Below are 6,983 nucleotides of genomic sequence, written 5' to 3' on the forward strand. Positions count from 1 at the left end.
CTCAGACCTGGGGCTGGATGGAGTCACCCCTGACACCTGGCCTCCCCTGGGTGTCCCGGGAGACTCTTGGGGGCACCTGTCTTGAAAGATCACCCCACTCTTCCGACACTGGTACGTGTCCCCCGTGAGAATCCTGAGCAGGGGCCCCGGGTGGCAGATGGTATGGTCTCTTGTCAAACAGTCAGCTGGAGGACAGTTCCCGTGACATTGTCAAAGCTTCTGTGTTCTTCCTTTGCTCATTTTAAGGAGAAAGTAGGGAAAGGGAGAGAAAGAACCTGAAAATGGAAGTACAGCCAAGTATGGCATTAGCCGTGGTGGTGTCCTGGCAAGGACAGGCTCCTTCCCATTAACTGCAGAGAGAGGACCTAGGACTTCTGTGCTTCTCCCTTCCTTTCGAAAGCTATTTAATCATGTCTGGGGAGCATTGTTTATAGGGTGAATCCCTGTCCCAGTTTCCATGGGACTGAAGGAACTGCGGGGCTTTCAGTTTTAAAACCAGGCCAGTCTTGGGCAAACTGGGACGAGTTGGTTGCCCGATCAGGCTGATCAAAGCTGGGACCCACAGGCGAGCTGCCCTCAGGGTTGGAGACACTTAGCAACGCCTCGGGCAGAACACCAATGGCCCATCCTCTACAGCTGTGATCATAGCTGCAAAGTAAGAGAAGTAGGGCAAGAAAGGAGGGAAGGAGGGACGAAGGCCACCAGGTCCGGAAAGCCCTTTCCTTCTGCAGAGTCCCTCCAGTGCCCTCTATTGACAAAGCTTAGCACCGTGCAAAGGAGAAGTGCTGAAGGAGTCCTGCCCATTATAGCAGAGCAGGCGCTGAAGGGTGAGTCTGGAGCTGAGCATTAAACATTCAGTAATTGGCACGTGTGTATCACTGATTTGTTCCTTTTTATTGCTGAGTAATATCCCTTTGTGTGGATGGTCTAAATTTTGCTTATATATTTACCTATTGATGGGCATTTGAGTTGTTTCCTGGCAACAAAGCTGCCATACATATTTCTATAGTTTCTTTTTGAGGATTCACTCTGACCAGAAACCTTGCTGATCTCACTTAACTCTGATAAGTTATCAATGGATTCTTTTATACGTTTTTCATACCTAATCATGTTGATTGAGAATATGATTTCTATTCTTTCCAGTCTTTAGACCTTTCTCTTTCTTGCCTTGCAGGGGTCTGAGACCTTTAGTACAATGTTGAATAGAAGTGCTAATAGCAAGTCGCCTTTTTAATCATTCCTGATCTCAGTAGAGAAGTTTTCAATATTTTACCATTAAGTATAAGATTTGTTATCAGGGTTTTTTAAGATGTACTTTATTAAATTAGGAAGTTAATTGCTCCTATTCCAAGACTGCTAAAAGTCGGTCATCTTAAAAAATCATTATTGTTGAATTTTTAAAAACTTCTTATTTTATATTGGAGTATAGTTGATTAACAATGTTGTGATAGTTTCAGGTATACAGCAAAATGATTTAGTTATACATATATATGTATCTATTCTTTCCACAAGGCCAAAACTGGTATGTATTATTGCCCACTTGTACTATGCATTATGTCAGAAACCCCAGCTTCCTGTGAGATCAGGGTCACTTAGCCCCTCTAGCGTAATAATTTACTCCTTTGCCTGCTGGTCTACCAGTGTGAGGGGCCCCAAATTACCAGGCAGTGATTACAGTTTCAGTTCAGTGGGACACTTACTGTGGCCCTTGGTGGAAGCATTCCACATCCCTGGGATGCAGAACCTCTAATTCCACCAAGCCTGACCTTGTGGTGATGGGAAGCAAAAATTCTTCAAATGGACCACAGGGAAAGATGGTGGGGGGACAAATCCTGCCACTGCTTGGGGTCCCAACTCATCAATTCTAGCTCCTGGGCACACGGTATCGTAGGATGGCTCTTGCTGATAGTGGCTGTCTCGTCCTGGATCTGATGGTACCCCGCGTGTGATGCATGGCTCTGGTCACGTGGTCACTGGATGTCCCACAGGTCAGGCACTCAGTCTTCCCCAGAGCCCCGCAGACTGTGGTGGAGGCGCGGCCCTGCTCAGGACCCTGGCGTCTGTGCTGCAGCTCGTCAGGGCTTTTTGGAAACTCCACGTGGCTCCATGATCTACACAGGTGTGTCTAGTTTGACTGGCTCTTCCAGGTCACCTGGCCAAGTGACAGGGCAGCTCGCACCGCAGCCTGGACCTGCCGTGGACCCCGCTCCGCAGCCTCCTGAATTTCCCAGTAAATGAGCCAGAGCCGTCTGCCAGTCCTAGGAGGCCCAGCAGGCACCTTTGTCTCTCGGAGGGAGGAGGTGAAAGCTCAGCGACTTCCTCTTTACCTCGAAGGGAACGTCACGCCCCAGCCCACTGGACCCGCACAACTTCCCTCATGTGGCAGGACCCGCAGGCAGGATGCTCAGCTCCCTCTAGGCACAGAGATGCCCACATACCAAGAGTTGCCACTTCCTGTTTACCAAGTCGTTAGGATGCTGCCATGTGTGTCACAGACCAGCGCTAAGTTTTGTGGAATCAAAGTCAAATGTCTTCGGATTATACTGTGAAGAGCCGATGAGTGTCAGGGGAGAAGGGAAGAAATTAAGACTCGAGGGAAGCCACCAATTTATTTTATTTATTTTTTAAAATTATTATTTATTTTATTTATTTTTGGCCGCGTTGGGTCTTTGTTGCTGTGCGCGGGCTTTCTGTAGTTGTGGTGCGCGGGGGCCACTCTTCGTTGTGGTGCGCGGGCTTCTCATTGCAGAAGACACCGGTTTATAAACATATAACTAGCTGATTTGGTTACTGACCATCAAAATGCCCTAATGCATGTAGGTAACCAGCAAGTGGGTACTAAGTTGTAGTGTTTAACTCTATTTCTGGAACTAGAGCTGCAGTAGTTGCCCATCATCCTAGTTTCAGTAACCAGCAGGTGTTCGTGTCAGTGGTCTCACTGAGCTTACCTTGACGGACTGTTTTCCATCATCTTTGATCGGGCTCATGCTGACACTCTGTTCTTTTCTAATCCTTGGTCAGACTTGCTCTGACATTCTGTTGTTCATAATTTTTCATCAGTACCTCCTACGGCTGCCCGCTACCGAGTATCTAGTATTGATTAGTCGCACCTTTTAGCTTTCCTCTGTGACGTGACGTTAAGTTCTCCCAAATATGAACTCCAGCTTTGGGGAAATGACCACAGCTTGGGTTTTCAAGCCCATTTTTGGTTAAAATCCAACAACACCCTTACTGTCCGCCCGTCTCTCACCCATAGGAACCGCCTGGTACAGGGTCCTGCACACCAAGGCTCTGATGGCTGCTCTAGCCGGCCCGTGGTGGTCATTCCATTTCCTGTTACCAGCCCAGGGCAACCACTAGGGGACAGGATCCCAGTATCGTTGACCCTAGGAAGGCCGATTCCTGTGCAGCAGCTCTGTCAACCTGGCCTAGGGGCAGCCGCCACCAGGCTTCTCACTGACTCAGTGCCCACACCTCGGCTTTAGCCAGAGGGCGCCCCTGGTCTCTCCTGGGAAATGTGGTCGGCTGGGGGGCTCTCTGGCCTCACACAGCCTGTCGCATGCACCCCTCTCATCCTCACGCTGCAGGTCTCGTCCTCAGTCCCCTGAGGGCGGCTTCAAGGTCCAAGCTTCGATGAGCCGCCCATCACCACACAGGACTGTTTCCAGGGGTCCTCGTCTGAGCCATACAGAGTTTTCCCCACCAATGAGCTCCCCCCTCCAGCCTCTGTTCTCCCTCCTGGCCCCAAACGCCCTGGTTCCTGCCCACAGGTCCTGCAGATCCTTGGTGAGTATGCAGTGTCCTCCCCACGTGCGTGGGGCTGAAATTCACCCTAGTCATTGACCTGGAGGGAATGCAGGGAGTGAGGGTGGGTCTTAAAGAGGGAAGATATCACCCGTGAGGCTCCAGGTCTTGGCTGGTCCCCAGGCAATCAGAGCTACTCTCCTTTATCAAGTGGGCGAGAATGAATCTGCTGGCCGACGGGATTCCAGGGAATCTGGGGATTCAGTATCTTCAAGACCCCATCCCAGATCTCAGCGTCCTGATTGGGAACTTCATTTTAGTCCAGATCTTCTTGGCTTTGCATTCAGGGCCCTTTGAGCTCCCAGGACGTTCCAGCAGCACTGAGGTGCCCATTGCTACAGTTAGCTACAGTTGGCATGTGAACTGATTCCAGGATCCCATCTTGAGGGGTTGCTTCCTGGGCTACTTTTTTAGGAAAAAGTACCAATTCGCCTTTAAGTCCCCCAGCAAAGCAGACCATGATTTAAGGACCTTGGTGCAAGTAGTTTATTTAGGAGGTGATCCAATGAAGCACAGGTGAAGAAGTGAGGAAAGTGAGGCAGAGAAGGGGGCAGCCTTAAGTGGTGGGTTAACAGCGGGTTACTGTTATGGGAAACTGGCTCAGTCACACGAGGGAGGCCTGGGAAACTGTAGAACGCTGGTCGGAGAACTGCGACGCTGACCCCCAGTTCCCTGTGGCTCCACTGAGGGTGGGTTCTGGGGTGTTAGCTTCCCCACACCTGTGGGTCATGGCCGAGGCAGCCACCTTGTGCTGGAGGAAGGCCTCGGGCAGAGATACAGATCTCAAGGCAGGAGGCTAAGCTACCAGTCCGCAGATTGCTGGAGAATGGTTACTGCAGTGGCTGATAAACTCGGGAAAGCGAAGAGGATGAGAGGATAAATACTAATCTTAAAAGCAGCCAGAGGAAAAACAAGACAGTACACATGAGGGAAAATAAAACAACGGAGACCAGAAATCAATGGAACTAGATTTTTAATGTGCTGGGGTGTGGGGGAGGGGGCAGAATATGTATATGTAATTTCTGCTATATCCTGTGAAAATATTCTCCAGATATAAGAGCAGAAAAAATAAAAATGAATCAATGCATATAAACCATTTTCTAAAAAATAGTTAAATACATTTATTAGATAAACAAAAGCTAAGAACCTTTGTCCCCAGCAGAGTTGTACTATTGTAAATGCTAAGGCAAGTCTTAGCATCATTAGAATGAAACCAAATGGGAACGTGGATCTGCAGGAAGGAATAGGAACACCAATGCTATGAACTGAAGGCTTGTGTCCCTCAAAATTCCTGTGTTGAAGCCCTAACCCCCAGTGTGATGGTATTTGAAGATGGGGCGTTCAGAAGGCGAATAAGATTAGATGCGGCCATGAAGGTGGGGCCCTCAAGAGATTAGTGCCCTTATCAGAAGAGACCCCAGGGATCTTGCTCTCTCTCCCTGCTCATCCATAAGGGAGAGGTCATGTGAACAAGCCACGAGAAGAGGTCTCAAAATGAGGCCTTGCTGGCACCTTGATCTTGGGCTTCCCAGCCTCTAGAACTATGAGAAATAAATTTCTGTTGTTTAAGCCACTCAATCTGTGGTATTTTGTTATGGCTGCCTGAGCTAAGACAAGTGACTGTTTAAAACAAAATATGTTGGGCTTATAATGTATGTAAAAGGAAAGAAAATATATGACAATGACAGCATGAAGGCTAGGGACATAAATGGAATAGCAACTACTTTTTTCTTTTTAATTGAAGTATAGTTGATTTACAATGTTGTATTAGTTTCAGGTGTACAGCAAAGTGATTCAGTTATACATACATATTTATCTATTTTTTTCAGATTCTTTTCCCTTATAGGTTATTACAAAATATTGAGTATATTTCCCTGTGCTGTATGGTAGGTCCTTGTTGGTTATCTATTTTATATATAGTAGTGTGTATATGTTAATTCTAAACTCTGAATTTATCCCTCCCCCTTTCCCCTTTAGTAGCCATAAATTTGTTTTCTATGTCTATGGGTCTATTTCTGTTCTGTATATAAGTTCATTTGTGCTTTTTTTTTAGATTGCACATGTAAGCGATGTATTTGTCTTTCTCTAACTTACTTCACTTAGTAGGATAATCTCTAGGTCCATTCATGTTGCTGCAAATGGCATTATTTCATTCTTTTTTATGGCTGAGTGGTATTCCATTGTATAGATATACCACATCTTCTTTACCCATTCATTTGTTGATGGACATTTAGGTTGCTTCCATGTCTTGGTTATTGTAAATAGTGCTGCAATGAACATTGGAGTGCATGTATCTTTTCAAATTATGGTTTTCTCCAGGTATATGCCCAGGAGTGGGATTGCTGGATCATATGGTAGCTCTGTGTTTAGTCTTTAAAAGAATCTCCATATTGTTCTCCATAGAGCCTGCACCAATTTACATTCCCACCAATAGTGTAGGAGGGTTCCCTTTTCTCTGCACCCTCTTCAGCATTTATTATTTGTAGACTTTTTGATGATGGCCATTCTGATCGGTGTGAGGTGACAGATACAAATCATTGTAGTTTTGATTTGCATTTTCTAATAGCGATATTGAGCATCTTTTCACATGGCCTTTGGGCATCTGTATGTCTTCTTTGGAGAAATGTCTATTTAGATCTTTGGCCTATTTTTTGTTTTTTTGATATTGAGCTGTATGAACCATTTGTATATTTTGGAGATTAATCCCTTGTCGGTTGCATCATTGCAAATATTTTCTCCCATTCTGTAGGTTGTTTTTTTGTTTTGTTTATGGTTTCCTTTGCTGTGCAAAAGGTTTTAAGTTTAATTAGGCCCGATTTATTTTTGTTATTTCCATTACTCTCGGAGACAGATCCAAAAGGATATTGCTGCGATTTATGTCAGAGTGTTCTGCCTATGTTTTCCTCTAGGAGTCTTACAGTATCTGGTCTTACATTTAGGTCTTTAATCATTTTGAGCTTATTTTTGTGTGTGGTTTCAGAGAATGTTCTAATTTCATTCTTTTACATGCAGCTGTCCAGTTTTCCCAGCACCACTTATTGAAAAGACTGTCTTTTCTCCATTATATATTCTTGCCTCCTTCGTCATAGATTATTGACCATAGGAGTGTGGGTTTATTTCTGGGTTTTCTATCCTGTTCCACTGCTCTATATTTGTTTTTGTGTCATTACCATACTTTT

The sequence above is a fragment of the Aethalodelphis obliquidens genome, unplaced genomic scaffold (genome assembly GCF_003676395.1).
Source record: "Aethalodelphis obliquidens isolate GAN/ISIS:26980383/991018 unplaced genomic scaffold, ASM367639v1 scaffold7, whole genome shotgun sequence".
NCBI classification, from domain to species: domain Eukaryota; kingdom Metazoa; phylum Chordata; class Mammalia; order Artiodactyla; family Delphinidae; genus Aethalodelphis; species Aethalodelphis obliquidens.